The 16,119-nt window shown below is 48.6% G+C and overlaps 1 long non-coding RNA gene across 1 annotated transcript in view; it reads right to left on the reverse strand.

Moving 5' to 3' along the window:
* LOC148002705 (uncharacterized) overlaps positions 1-16,119 on the reverse strand; it is a 49,138-nt gene that overhangs the window by 11,340 nt on the left and 21,679 nt on the right. The gene's annotated exons all lie outside the window — the stretch shown is intronic.

Below are 16,119 nucleotides of genomic sequence, written 5' to 3' on the forward strand. Positions count from 1 at the left end.
AAACACTCAGAGTTCTCACACAACTCCATTCTGGGACTGTGTTCTGACAATAACAAAGATCTGTCTTTGTTTTTGTTTTTGAGACGGTCTCTTGTATCCCAGCATGACTATACTTAGTATCTGAGGATGGCCTTGAACTCCTGATCCTCCAGCTTCTGCCTCCCTGGTGCCACTATGCTGTTTTGGGAGATTTGTTTATTTTTATTTTGTCTTTTGCTTTTGTTTGTTTGTTTGTTTGTTTGTGTTTTGCTTTGTTTTGCTTGAGGCAAAAATTTCACTGGCTGACCTGAAACTCGCAGAGATCCAGCTACCTCTGCCTCCCAAGTGCTGGGATTAAAAGCTTACTTCTCTAATTTAACAAAAAGAAGTTTTGGATTGGAGAGATGGCTCAGTGGTTAAGAGCACCGACTGCTCTTCCAGAGGTTCCAAGTTCAATTCCCAGCAACCACATGGTGGCTCACAACCATTTACAGATGCCCTCTTCTGGTGTGTCTGAAGACAGCCACAGTGTACTTATATAAATAAAATAAATATTTCTTTTAAAAAAAGTTTTTAACAATTCAAAATGAGTTGGAAGAACTTAGAGAATAATTATAATAATTTAAAATTCATCTTAGAGGTTAATATTAACTTGAAGAGGAATGGCAAGGAGAAGGGAGGAGACAAGCTGTTTGTTTTCTTTGTTTTTCCTGCAGTGCTGGTGATGGAACCCAGGGTCTCACCTGCAGGACAAGAGCCCTGCTGCCTAGAATGTAATGAGATCTGATGCCCTCTTCTGGTGTGTCTGAAGACAGACACAGTGTATGAGCATACATAAAATAAATAAAATCTTTGAAAAAAGAAAAAGAAAGAAGGGTCACTTCTGACTGTGCAGTCCTGCAGTGCCCAGTGTCCATAACTAGCTCTGACTCCCAATTAAACAGTGCCTTGATTATCCCTCCTCCCCCACATAAAAAGAATCCCAAGGGACATACATATCTGTAATCCCAGCGGAGGCAGGAGGATATCTTGCTTGATGTATATGGCAAGAACCTGTCATTAAAAAAAAAAAAAATTCCAGGGTTGGGGATTTAGCTCAGTGGTAGAGCGCTTACCTAGCAAGCGCAAGGCCCTGGGTTCGGTCCCCAGCTCCGAAAAAAAGAAAAAAGAAAAAAAATTCCAAGAACTGATGTGGTGGTTTGAATATGCTTGGCCCAGGGAGTGGCACTATTAGGAGATGTGGTCTTGTTGGATGAAGTGTGTAACTGTGGGGTGGGCTTTAAGACCTTCATCCTAGCTGCCTGGAAGCCAGTCTTCTCCAGTTTGCCTTCAGAACAAGATGTAGAACTCTCAGCTCCTCCAGCACCATGCCTGCCTGGATGCTGCCATGTTCCTGCCTTGATGATAATGGACTGAACCTCTGAACCTGTAACCCAGACTCAATTAAATGTTGTCTTTATAAGAGCTGCCTTGGTCATGGTGTGCTCACAGCAGTAAAACCCTAACTAAGACACCCTTCCACCCAGGAACTCCTATCCCACTGGCCAAGTCATTGCCTCTACCAGGGCATAGACTCTGTGTGCTGGCTGGATTTGTCAGCCTGATAGAAACTGGAGTCATGTGGGAAGAGGGAATTTTGTTCCTTCAGACTGACCTTAGAATGTATGTAGGACATTGCATTTCCTTGATAAATGATTGTTGTGAGGAGGGTAGTTCTGGGTGGTATGAGAAAGAAGGCTGAGCGAGTCAGTAAGCAGTGTTTTCTCTATGACCTCTGCTTCAGTTTCTGCCTTCTGGTTCGTGCCCTGACTTCTCTTCATGAAGGACTGTAGGCTGAAGTAAACTCTTTCACCACCAAGTTACCTTCAGTTGTGCTGCTTTTCACAGCACAAGGAGGAAAACTGTCTGATCCACACCCACAACCGCTGTCTTAGGGTTTCATTGCTGTGAAGAGACACCGTGACCAAGGCAGCTCTTATAAGGGACAACATTTAATTGGGGATGGCTTACAGGTTCAGAGGATTAAGTCCATTATCATCATGGCGGGAGCATGGCAGAGTCCAGGCAGGCTTGGTGCAGGAGGAGCTGAGAGTTCTACATCTCGTTCTGAAGGTAAACTGGAGAAGACTGGCTTCCAGGCAGCTAGGATGAGGGTCTTAAAGCCCATGACCATGCTTCCTTCAAGAAAGCCACACTTCCTCCAACAAGGCCACACCTCCTAATAGTGCCACTCTCTGGGTCAAGCATATTCAAACCACCACAGGAGGTCTGTCACCACCAAAGGCCAGGCAGATGCCTCCTGAGGCCATGTTGATGTCTGAGGGCTGTGCAAAGTTGGCCCAACCCCTTATCTGGGCATTGTGAGTGAGCTTAACCTAAGGTGTGAGAGCAAGAGAGCCGGCCCCACCCCTCAGGGGTAATACTCAGGGGAGCAACTCAAACTTTGCCCAGGAAGCACAGTAGAGCTGGCCTTGGGTACAAGAGTTGTGGGTGAACCTGTTCCAAGAGTGTGCGTATAGGAGAGCTGGCCCTGCCATTTGTCTGCCATGTGGTGGTGTGGGTGAGTGTCTTAGTTAGGATTTCCATTGCTATGACGAGACACCGTGACCAAGGCAACTCTATATCTTATAAAGGACAACATTTAATTGTGGTTGGCTTACAGGTTCAGAGGTTAAGTCCATTATCCTCAAGGCCGGAGCATGGCAGCATCCAGGCAGGAATGGTGCTGGAGACGGAGCTGGGAGTTCTACATCTTGTTCTGAAGACAAGGTGAAGACAGGTGAAGTGGAAACTTCTGGTTCTTTGGAAAGTTTGTTATGCCAAGTGATGTTTTGCTGGGGCACGCAGGCGAAAGGGTGTCTCGCTAAAGTAAACGTGTGAAAGACTATTTTCCTGAAGCGGACACAGGGGAAAGGATCTTTTGAGATAGCAAGCATGTGAAAGGACACGTGATGAAGAGGTATAAATTCAACCCCACAGACAGTGGGGGACGAGCACTGAGCCTCGGTTTGGTTTGCTCCACCTCCTTATTCTTTGCTAACTACTCACATGTATTGGTTCACCTTATGTGGCGTCATTGAGCTCAACTTGTGGTAACACTGCCATTGAGAGAAGCTCGCCCAAGAACTGCTCAGTTCCTGAGGCAGCTTGTCATTTCAGAATTGTACTACAGTTGCTGGTTTGTGCCTGGTGTCTGCTTGCGGAAAGAACTGGACTGCAGCTGTTGAATCATATTCGGTGTTTGCCATGGGACTGAACTGCTGCCAAAGAAGATCTCCCAAAGAACTATCGCTGAACAGGTCCACTTCCCTCATATCCTAATAACTTTCTCTTCCACTGCCTCTGCTGGATGGTGGGCTAGAGGAGAGGTTGAAGTTGCAAAAAATTTATGCCTACAGACAGGCTTCCAGGCAGCTGGGAGGAAGGTCTCTCAAAGCCCACCCCAACAACGACACACCTCCTAATAGTGCCAATCCTTGGGCCAAGCATATTCAAGCCACCACAGTGAGGGAGAGACTCTCCCCTCCCTGCCTCACCCCTTACCACCTATAGTAAGCAGGTGGGAGAGCTAGCCCCAGATGTCATGCAATCAGGAGAGTTGATGGGCTGACTCTATACCTCACCAGCTGCAACACTCGAGAGAGTGGGCCCTGTCTCTCACCCAGACAGCACAGGAGAGCTGGCTCTAAATTGGAGGGGGGTGAGTAAGTGAGCCCCTTGCCTCCTGCAGCACTCAGGAGGTCTGAGATCTGTACCTCACCTGGGCGGAACAATAGATCTAGCCTTGCTGTTGTGGGCATGGGTGAGCCCAACCAACTCAGCGTGAGAGTGAGAGAGCTGGCTCTGCCCTTTGCTGGTTGCAGTTTTGGATGGGCTAGCCTGGGACAGTGCTACATGTGGGTCTGAGAAAGCTGATGGGCTGACCAGATCAGCTACCACTCAGAACACACACACACACACACACACACACACACACACACACACACACACTAGGCAGAGAGGTAGAGAGACAGGCAGGCAGAGAGAGAGAGAGAGAGAGAGAGAGAGAGAGAGAGAGAGAGAGAGGAAAAGGAGGAGGAGGAAAAAGAGGAGGAGGAAGAGGAGGAGGATGAGGAGGAGGGAAGGAAGGGGAGGGGAGGGGAGGGGAGGGAAGGGGAGGGAAGGGGAGGGGAGGGGAGGGGAGGGGAGGAGAGGAACTGGGACCTGCAATAATACAGAAATATCTGGAGGATATTGTGTGTAATGAAATGACCCAGCCACAGACGATAAGCGATTCCACTTGTCTAAGTTCTCTGAAGCAGGCAAATGGTGGGTGTAGTAGTTAGAATATGTTGGCCCAGGAAGTGGCATTATTAGGAGGTATGATCTTGTTGGAGTATGTATGTCCCTGTGGGGATGGTCTTAAGCTCCTCTCCCTGGCTGCCTGGAGGAAGTCAGTCTCCTGCTAGCAGCCTTCAGATGAAGATGTAGAATTCTCAGCTCCTCCTGCACCATGCCTGCCTGGATGCTGCCATGTTCCTGCCTTTATGATACTGGACTGAACCTCTGAACTTGTAAGCCAGCCCCAATTAAATGTTGCCTTTCATAAGGTTTGCCTTGGTTGTGGTGTCTGTTCACAGCAGTAAAACCCTGACTAAAGCAGTGGGCATGGAGAATAGGGAAGTGGGTACAGACTGAGCTTCCGACCAGACAAAGGCCTCGAGGATGATGATCACCACTGAAATGAACAACGAAAGAACCAAAACAAAACAAACAAAAAAATCAAAAAACGGGGTTGGGGATTTAGCTCAGTGGTAGAGCGCTTGCCTAGGAAGCGCAAGGCCCTGGGTTCGGTCCCCAGCTCTGAAAAAAAGAACCCCCCCCCCAAAAAAAAATCAAAAAACAAATACCAAACACACAGAAAAAGAAATTAACTGAAAATAAATCAGTTCTGTAGGAAGGGTGGTGCCAGCATTCTGGACCACAAGTTCAAGGCCAGCCTGGGTTACACAGCAAGACCCAGTCTCTAAGCAAGTGTTCTGAGAACCGGTTTTCTATCTTGTCTTCTAAACAGTTACTCAGGTCCTCCATGGTCCATCCCACAGTCTAAGAACTTACTGTGCAGCCCACAGAGAAAATGCCCCAAAGAGACCCTCAGAAGTGGGAGCTTTAAACATACAGAGGCAGAAAGCTGTTCACAGGGAAGCACAACCAAGCTCCCTGCCTGTCCCTGCCGGGACCATCTAGCTGTGCCTTTCACTGCCTTTCACTGTACCTGTCACTGTTTCTTGGGCTGACTCTGTGCTCTTGTCCTGGCAGCTGTAACCACCCTCTCATCCATAGAGTGATTCAAATCTCCCAGTCTCAGAAAGGGACCCCAACTATGGCCCCCTCCACCCATGGCTCCACCAGGTCATGGCTCCACCCAGCCATGGCCCCACCCAGTGCACCCTCATAGAGCAGACCCTGGCATCTACAGACCTTGTTAGCCCACAGCACCTCCTGTGTGTTCCGAAAAAGCTACCATGCTGTTTTCATTTCACAGAGCTCCCTTAGTCCCAGTGACAAGACGTCCAATGACTTTGGCACTGTCTCCTCAACAAGGACACAGCCCTGGCTCCCAGGCCTCCAGGCCCTTTCTACTTATGCTCTGGAGGATGATGTTACAGCAGGACAGCCATTGTGTTTAACAGCTTGAAGTGAAGAGACCTAAGCTCATGGGAACAAACGCTGCACTGGAGAAACACGCGTGGCTGTGAGTCCCTTGAACTCCATTTAGAAGGGAGAGTGTGTGGCACTCAGCTAGCCAAAATCAGAAAACTCACCAGGCAACACACAGGGCAAGAGAGAATATAGCATCCCCTGTGTCCAGTGAGTCCCAAGGACCTATCTCTCCTCCCCAGCTCTGGGACTGTTACAGGTACAGGTAGACACAGGTACAGGTAGACGCAGGTACAGGTAGAAACAGGTACAGGTAGGCACAGGTACAGGTAGACACAGGTACAGGTAGGCGCAGATACAGGTAGGCGCAGGTACAGGTAGACGCAGGTACAGGTAGACGCAGATACAGGTAGGCGCAGGTACAGGTAGACGCAGGTACAGGTAGGCGCAGGTACAGGTAGACGCAGGTACAGGTAGGCGCAGGTACAGGTAGGCGCAGGTACAGGTAGGCGCAGGTACAGGTAGGCTCAGGTACAGGTAGGCGCAGGTACAGGTAGGCGCAGGTACAGATAGGCGCAGGTACAGGTAGATGCAGGTACAGGTAGGCGCAGGTACAGGTAGGCTCAGGTACAGGTAGGCGCAGGTACAGGTAGACGCAGGTACAGGTAGGCTCAGGTACAGGTAGGCGCAGGTACAGGTAGACGCAGGTACAGGTAGACGCAGGTACAGGTAGGCGCAGGTACAGGTAGACGCAGGTACAGGTAGACGCAGGTACAGGTAGGCGCAGGTACAGGTAGACGCAGGTACAGGTAGGCGCAGGTACAGGTAGACACAGGCCCTCCTGCTTGCATTTCTAGTGAGCCATTTCCCAGCCTACAGTAACTTTTAAAAATGGTTTTCCTATAGTCTGACTTGCATAACCTATGTGCTCATTCTATGAGGACATGCACTCAGGCCGATCCCAGAGCAGCCATCATTCGAGCAAAGTCTTTGTGCTCCTTGTAGTCCCCAGTTATTGTTTCCCTCCATTTTACTCTCCAGCCATACACATAAATAATAATACTAGAAAAAAACATGGCTGTGTCCTGCTGGAAAATACTTAGGCAAAGGAAAGCAGAGGTGAGGCAGATAGCATGTTACTGAGCCTAAATCTAGCCAGAGTGCACAGAGCACAGGAATCCCACACAGCAGTGTTTCCCATCATGCACAGCGCACAGGAGTCCCACACAACAGTGTTTCCCATCATGCACAGCTCACAGGAGTCCCAGAAACCTCTCCCATCATGCACAGCGCACAGGAGTCCCACACAAATCTCTCCCATCATGCACAGCGCACAGAGGTTCCACACAACGGTGTTTCCCATCATGCACAGCGCACAGGAGTCCCACACAAGTCAACTCCACATACATGACAGACTCATCTCCCTGAGCTCAGCCAATCACACGCTGGAAAATGTTTAATTTTTTTTAAATAGCAGTTATAGGCAGATTTTTTTGTTTCTGTCCAACAAGAGCCCCATAGAGATCCAGCAGTGACATTTACTTACAACACAGAAATCAGGAGTCTGAGACTGGAAGATGGGCAGCACGGATGTCTGTGGAGGGTGTCAGATGCCCTGGAACTGGAGTTGTACACATTTGTGAGCTGCCATGTGGTTGCTGGGAACTGAACCAGAATCCTCTGGAAGAGCATCCAGTGCTTTTTTTTTTTTTTTTTTTTTTTTTTTTTTTTTTTTTTTTTTTTAAGATTTATTTATTTTATTTATATGAGTACCCTGTAGCTGTCCTCAGACTCACCAGAAGAGGGCATCAGACCCCATTACAGATGGTTGTGAGCCACCATGTGGTTGTTGGGAATTGAACTCAGGTCCTCTGGAAGAACAGTCAGTGCTCTTAACCACTGAGCCAGCTCCCAGTTTTTAATTCTTAAAGTAAATATAAATAAGTACATTTATCTTATTAGCATGCAAATTTGGGGATGCTTTTAATAAATAAATGGTAAAATTACAGGTACACCAAAGACATTTTAAAACAAAATTCTTTATGGTTTGTTATTACACAAAACATTGAATTTTTTGATTTATTTTATATGCCTATGTACCAAAGGCTGTACAAAAACTCCTCAGGGAGAAAGGATTAATAAGGGGAAGTTTCAGGAATTTTGGTTTTAAGAGCCAGGGAACACCAGGTCAGTCTCTGAACTATCTGGTTGATTGTGCCAGGGACCTGGGCAGCTTCAGAGCTTAGGGCCTAAGGATGCTGCGTAAGCAATCCCTCCAAAGCACTTATAACTCTGTGTGTGTGGTGTGTTTCCATTGGCTGCATTGAGTGGAAGCAGGCTACCTGAGGCTTTTCTCCAGCTTCCTCACTCCCCTCTGCATGCTCGCTCACTTTTGCTGGGGCAGAAACCAACTTCAGCTAAAACCACACTAGAAAAAGCAGTTTCTGTCCAGCAGGTGCCCCATAGAGATCCAGCCATGACATTTACTGCCCATCTGCCTGATATCTGGGATCTGAGGCCCCCTGTCGTTGGAAACTGGCTAAATCACTCAGATTGCCCGACACAGTTTAAGTCACCTTCTGCCAGGGGCTCAGAAGATCTAAGCTGAGTGGCAGCTCTGGAATGAAGTCGGGCCTGAACTTAGATATAAACACTCTTTCTCCCTGTGTGTCTCCTTCTCTCTGGGTCTTGCTCTCTGTGTGTTTCTCTGTTACTCTCTCTCTCTCTTACCCTTCTTCCCCTTGCTCTGTTCTTGCCCCTCCTTCCACCCTTCTCCCCAGTTTTATTGAGACATTCTCCAAGCCCAGATCGCGGGGTTCTGGTTTGTCCGAGGTGAGTGCAGGCCAGCACTGGGAAGGGTCGGTCCTCGTGGTCCAGGAGAGGCTGACCCCAGCACTGCAGATTGAGCTGGGACCCAGCCATCTGCTGACCTCTCAGCACAGCACAGGGCAGGCATTCCCTCCTGCCCTTCTGCAAACCGCACCGCCTTGGAGTCTGGAGTGTTTGTGGCAGCCTGGCCGGCCCTCCGGCCCTCCCCGTCTCCCGGTGCCGCCCCGGTCCCACGCTCCGCCCCGGCTGAAGCAATGACTAATTTGTGTATCGAGGTCACTCCGGCCCCTGGGGACAGAGTTGTCAGCCAGTGCCGCAGCCACAGGGTAGGCACTCACCAAGTCAATAATCAGTCTGGGGACTAGTGACAGTCCTTTTATTCCTTAGGTCTTACTTCGAGTTTTAAATTTTCCCATAAAGAAGGCATTTTATGCTAAAATTATAAAGAACGCTTCTTTTGTGTCCTATTCACACTAAAATTTTAGCTATGTAAGTTTATTTCTAGGTTCTCTTCATTTTCTTTCATTCACTTTACATCTCCTCGATCGCAGTCCCCCTCTCCTCCCAGTCCACCCTAACATGGCCCCTCCCTCCAACCCCTCCCTTTCACCCCTGAGGAGGAGGAGGTCCCCGTTGGGTGCCTATGTTTCTCTGAAATGAGAATGTGTCTCAAGATTCGGGAGGTGAGGTTTGGAGGATCCTGAATTAGAAGCCAGCTTGAGCTGCAAAGGGAGACCACGTCAGAGAAAGAGGGTGTGGGAAGGAGAGGTGGAGAGGGAAAACAACAGGCTTGGGTGATGGCTTGTGCCTGTTATACTAGAGCTTAGGGAGAGGAGGCAGGATAATCAGAAGTTCAGGTCCAGCCTCAGCTACATAGTCCATTTGAGGCAAGCCTGAGATACATGAGACGCTGTCCCCAAAGCTAATGAACCCCCTCCAAATAAATGAATGAACGAATGAATGAATGAGTGAATAAATGAAATGCAAGTTTCAGTGGGACGGGAGGCTGAGCTGAGGAAGGAAGGAAGGAAGGAAGGAAGGAAGGGCATCGTTGAGAGTGAAGCCACCGTTCCACCTCCTCTGCCCGTGAACCACAGGACTGGGGATGAACAGGCTGTTCCTGATTGTCCTTGTGCTCTGACAGGTTACCTTGCTGGCCTTTCAAGCACAGGACCCTAGCCTGGGGTCACACAGATGCCTCCTCCTCTCCAGGCAGGAGCCCACACTGTCCTGTAAGGTCCTTTGGAGGCAGGGTAGTTTGTGGCTCGCTGTGAAGAGGCATGGGTAGTGAGGCCCCAACGCTCTGCCCCAGCCTTGGGACACCAGGGGTTGAGAGGAAGTGAAGTCTCTGAGCATGGTGGGCACAGCCTGAGGGTCCAGGATCCTGCTCCCCTGTGGGAACTGTGCATATGCCCCGTTGACAACAGTGGGGTTCTCCTGTATGAAGGATGGGCTTCCAGGTCCCCACTGGGACATGAAAGTTTCTGTGTAAGGACCACGCCTAAGAGGAAAAATGAGCTACTTTGTCTTTCCTAGGCTGACTTACTTCACTTAACACGGTGCTCTCCAATTGCATTCATTTTTCTGCAAATGATGTCATTTCACTCTTTTTGGATGAATAAAACTCCACTGACTACATACACCATATCTTCTTGGCCCTTCCATCTGGTGATAGATACCAAAACTGATTCACTATCTTGGCTGGTGTGACGAATGCTACAATAAATAGAGCAGCCTTATTTTAAGTTTGTACATCTGTACGACCTGAAAGTGAGAGAGTGGAGGGAGCAGGAGAGGGAGAATCAAGAGGTGCACACGGGCACAGTGACGCACGTGGGCACAGTGATGCATGTAGGCATAGGGAGTGCACGTGGGCACAGTCAGTGCCCATGTGCACAGAACTGAGTGCACTTGGGCATAATACATGATTCTAAGACTGGTAGTCAGCCCAGCAAAGCTCACATTTCCTGGACCTCCCATCCCCCTTTGTTCTGCTTAGCCAGTGGCATGAGGTGAGATGCAAGTGTAACCGTCTGAGAGGCAGTCAACACCTGCGTTCAGCCAAGCTGCTTCCTGCTCACCAACCCAGTTTGCGTTTGACACACCCGCTTTGCAAAAACCCACCGTTTGTTCAGGATTAATTTTCAACACGACGAGACTCGCTATTTTGTAGCCTAGCCAAAAGAATTGATTTGTTTTTGATTTATGGATGCTGTTTTATGTGTATTAATGTTCTGTCTGTGTACATTCCTGTGTGCATGTGTGCATGTGTGCCTGGTGCCTGGGAGGTCGGAAGGCGGCTCTGGATTCTCTAGAGCGGAGTTACAGGTTGTTACGCACTGCCATGTGGGTGCTGGGAACTGAACTTAGGTCCTCTGCGAGAGCATCAAGTCTTCTTAACCACAGAGCCATCTCTCCAGCTCTAATTACTTTATGTTTAAAGGTGTTTTATTTCATATTTCCTCATTAGCAGTTTTTTTAAGACAGGATCTTATTCTGTAGCCCAGGCTAGCCTGGGCGTGGAAAAATTTTGCTCTGTTCTCCCTGACTCAGGCTACTCCTCCCAAAGCTGGGATTATGGACCGGCCAGGTTACACAGGGCCATCTTAGCAAACCTTTACTAAACAACCTAGTGTTAACTACAAACAAGGAAGAGGGTCCCCCAGCTGCTGTGCCCTTGCCTGCTGGGGACCCTAGGCTTCCCTGACTGAGGCCGAGAGCACCTGGTCTCTCTCCAGATAAACTGGGCATTCCTGATAGCATTTGCCTCTCGGGGTACAAGCTCAAAGGGCACATCCCTGGGTATTGATGGCCATTCCTGCTCCAGCCAGGGTCCAGCTAAGAATAGAAAGAACCAGTATGAATTGGAGTCCAGGGACTGTTGGGCTGTGGCAACCCTGGAGGTTGTGAGTCTGGAACCACCAAGCCTGAGGCAGCCAAGCATGCACAGCTCAGCCCACTTTCCACAAAAGGAGAGAGGAGCAGGCCAGCTGCCCAGGGCAGGGCAGGGCCTGACAGAGGGCACTGGCTCATTGATGCTTCTCCTCACTGGGACTCCTTCTTGGTGGCCATACATTGTTTGACGGGAGTTTGTTTTTCTTGGCTCTAGGTAGCAAGATTAGTTACACACTTTGTAATTTTTGGTATTGATGGTATTTTTAACCAGTACAGTCAGCATCGTGGGAACATCCTGGAGTTCCCGTCATGTCTGTAGTCTAAAATCAACCCTGTCCCCACCCCCAGCCTTACTTGTTCCCCACAGAATGGCTCAGTGGGATGTCTAACTTGTTCATTTGGCATTTTAGTCTAAACATGGGTAGATGTGGGGAACTCAGAATCCCCACTTTGTAATGGTTCAACTGCACTGTCAACCAGATTTACAATTACCGTGGACACACCCTGTGGGTGTGTCTATGACTGTGTTTCCAGAAAGGTAAAGACTTACCTTGCACAGGGGTAGCACCATTGTTATGAAATATAATTCTGTGTGTGTGTGTGTGTGTGTGTGTGTGTGTGTGTGTGTGTGTGTGTGGTACGTGGTGGGCCCAGGCCAAGGTGTCCCCTGAGAAATCACGCTCTGTGACAGACCTGGTATAAAGGAGGTTTGGTTGGGGTATGGGAAAGTAGTGAGGGCCTGGAGAAGTAAAGGCAGGAGCAGAGCCATGAGGGCAGAGAAGGGGGACGGACAGACAGAAAGAAGACCTGGAAGGGAAAAAGAGCGAGTCCAGTGGGGAGCACATGGAACAGAGAGAGGAAAACAGGGGTGGCTATCAGTCCTTTGGTACAGCACCTGCACCTGGCAGGTAATGACTGCAGGGCAAGTGAGGCCTTGCTAGGTCCCTGGGAGGCGCCTAGTGGAATCGCCTGTAACCACCCCATGGGCTGGGGCCCTGCACTGAGTTAAGAGGAGGAAGTAAGCTGAGCACCAGACCCATCTCTCTCAGGCTCCCACCTCACTCCAGCGGTCATGCCTTCCCTGTCGAGATGGACTGAGCCCTCACACTGCAGCATGGAAAACAACGGGCCTTCCTCCCTGAGGTGGTGTCTGTCCGGTATTTTGTCAGCAACGGGAAAGCTAACTTATACGGCTCTCACCTATGACTGACTCTCCATTCTCCAGCCCCTAATATGTGATGACAGAGGGGACCATTAAAAGGACCGTGTGGTGGTGAATAGTCAATTCGCTCTGAGCTCCCGGTGGGTCACACGTGCTCTGCACCCGCCCAAAAGCTCTGGATTCGCAAATGAAAGACACCCTCGTGCACACACAATCTGTATATTTTGATATGCCTTGACTACCTCAATGCTGGGCACTTCCAAATCTCCCTGCAACTAGCACACACTCCCCTGTGGTATTCTTGAATTAATACTTGTTAAATCTGTATTTTATCTCTGCTGCTACGGACCCAATCAGGGGAGTGGCCCCTGGGATACCACAAACAGGAGTTTTGGGTAACACAACCAGCATGAGAACACAAGGACCAGGTTGTACAGCATGTTCCAGGCAGGAAGAACCAGGGACCAGAGACCTCCCCCTCCCGATGAGAGGGAGAACCTCTGTGTGTTGAGCACATTTTCCAGTGAAAAGCACTTGTGATCACTCATTTAGAAAGTGGGGACTGGAGAGATGGCTCAGTGGTTAAGAGCACTGACTGTTCTTCCAGAGGTCCTGAGTTCAAATCTCAGCAACCACATGGTGGCTCACAACCATCTGTAATGGGATCTGATGCCCTCTTCTGGTGTGTCTGAAGACAGCTACAGTGTAGTTACAGACATAAAAATAAATTTTTAAAAAGAAAATGTATTGGTTGTCCAGTGCACTGCAGCACGAGTATAAAGTGTCCTTTAAAGACCTTTGCTGAGGAATTGGAACATGGTGGAACCTTTTGGAGGTGAGGCCTAGGTGGAGGACTTTAGAGCTTTGGGGCGCCATTTCAGGAGATACTGGGAGGTTGGCCTCTGCTCTCTCTTCACTTCTGGATCATGAAGTGAATGGCTTCCTTCACCACACATCCCACACGACATTCTGCTTCCATGCCGGCACAGAGCAACAATGAACATGGACTGGGGGCTCAGAAACTACAAGTCAGAAAAACCTTTACCTGGCCATCTCAAGGATTGAGTCACAGAACACACACACACACACACACACACACACACACACACCACATACACACACATAAACTCACACACACACTCACACAAACACACACACTTACACACTCACTCACCCCACACCACACACCACAAACACACACCACACTCAACACCACACACACACACACCATACCACACCACACACACACACCACAGAAACACACACACCACACTACACACACACCCCACACCACACACACATACACCACACACACTCACACACACACACAGCCCACACACACACAGCCCACACACACACACACCACACACCACACACACATACACACACATACTTATACACACACATACTCACACACACACTCACACACACACACAGCCCACACACACACAGCCCACACACCACACACACTCACACACACACAGCCCACACACACACAGCCCACACACCACACACACTCACACACACACAGCCCACACACACATACACCACACACCACACACACTCACACACACACAGCCCACACACACATACACCACACACCACACACACATACACACACATACTTATACACACACATACTCACACACACACACTCACACAGCCCACACACACACACCACACACCACACACACATACACACACACTTACACACACACTCACACACACACTCACACACACACTCACACACATGCAACCCACACCATACACACATACACCACACCCAACACCACACCCCACACCCCACACCACACACACACTTACACACACACACACCCCTCACCACACACTCACACTCACACACACACCCCATACCACATACATACACACACTCACACACACACCACACACACATGCACCACACCCAACACCACACCACACACACATACACCACACCCAACACCACACCACACACACACACCACACCCAACACCACACACACACATACACAGCCCACACCACACACTCACACACACACTCATACACACACTCACACACACACACACACACACACTATAATCTCATTGTTTCAGTAGCTCAGGTGTTCATGAATGAATAGCGTTTGTTGTCCTATGTAGGTCAGAGGGAAACTATGGTTGATAACAGCAAATCCTTTAAGCAGTGTAGTAAAAAGGCTCTTGAATGTTCCCAACACAAACAGTTGATAAACATTTGTGTGATGGGGGTGCTAGTCACCCTGATCTGATGGGGTAATTGCTCTGTGTGTGGAAGCATCACTCTGCATTCCAAATAATACAATTATTAAGTAATAATTCACATAGAGCTGAAGAGGTGACTCCATGGGTTTCATGGTGCTTGCTGTGAAAGCCAAAGGACTTGAGTTCAAATCCCCAACACTCGAATAAAACCAGGGCGTTTTCCACGAAATTTTCTTGGATCTTGGGAGTCTGATGACCAGTCAACCTAATCAAAACAGCACACTTCAGACTCAGTGAGGGACATGTCATAAAAGCAAAGTGAAAAGTGTCAGAGAAAGACGCACAGCACCTTTCTCTAGTCTCTGTGTGCAGGTACGTGGGCATGCATACCACCCCCTAAATATACACACACACATCAGGTAGCACACACCTGTGATCCCAACATGTGGAAAGCCAAGGAAGGAGGATTATCATGAATTTAAGGTTTGCTTGGGCCACAGGATGACACCTGTCTAAAAACAAAGCAATTAAAAACAAAGCGATTTTAATTGGACGATACTGAGTTGGATCTCGTAGGCGAGTACTTTACCACTGAACTATAGCCGCAGCCAGCCATCCCTGTATCCCAACAGCCCACAAAATATGGCCAGGCCTATGATCTCCTCAGCAAGCTCATCTGGCTGAGAATACACTCCCACGCTCTCTGTGGGACTCCTGGCAGGATGCAGTTCTTTGGGAAGTGGTATGAGGCCCTAAGTCCCAGCTGCCTGGGCTACATAGGACTTTGTCTAAACAAACAAACAGCACAAAAGAAGGAAAGGAAGAAAGGGTTCTCAGCTATCTGGAATCCTACCGAGGGGCTCGGAGCTAGAAAGATCCATGACAGACTGACAGATGAGAGAGATAACAAAACTGCACACTTCTGCCATAGTCCTTACCGCCTGGCCTGACAGAAAGGTCAGTGCTGAGGTTTTCTTCCTGACTTTTACTTATAGTTGGTGTACAAAACTAATCTGCTCAAGATTGCAGACAGCCACACTACCACCCAGACAAACTCTGAGACTGAGTGAAGGTCCCCTGTCTGTTCTTAGAGAGATTTTATAGGAAAAGCCAGCCAGGTCTATACAGAGATTTCCAGGACAGCCAAAATTACATAGTGAGACCTTGTCTTAAAAATCAAAAGGATAGATAGATAGATAGATAGATAGATAGATAGATAGATAGATAATAGATAGATGATAGATAGATGATAGATAGATAGATGATAGATAGATAGATGATAGATAGATCGATAGATAGATAGATAGATAGATAGAAGATAGATAGGATAGATAGATAGATAGGCAGATAGATGATAGATGATAGATAGATAGGTGGGTGGATGGATAGATAGAT

The sequence above is a fragment of the Rattus norvegicus genome, chromosome 11 (genome assembly GCF_021556685.1).
Source record: "Rattus norvegicus strain SHRSP/BbbUtx chromosome 11, alternate assembly SHRSP_T2T, whole genome shotgun sequence".
Classification (NCBI taxonomy): domain Eukaryota; kingdom Metazoa; phylum Chordata; class Mammalia; order Rodentia; family Muridae; genus Rattus; species Rattus norvegicus.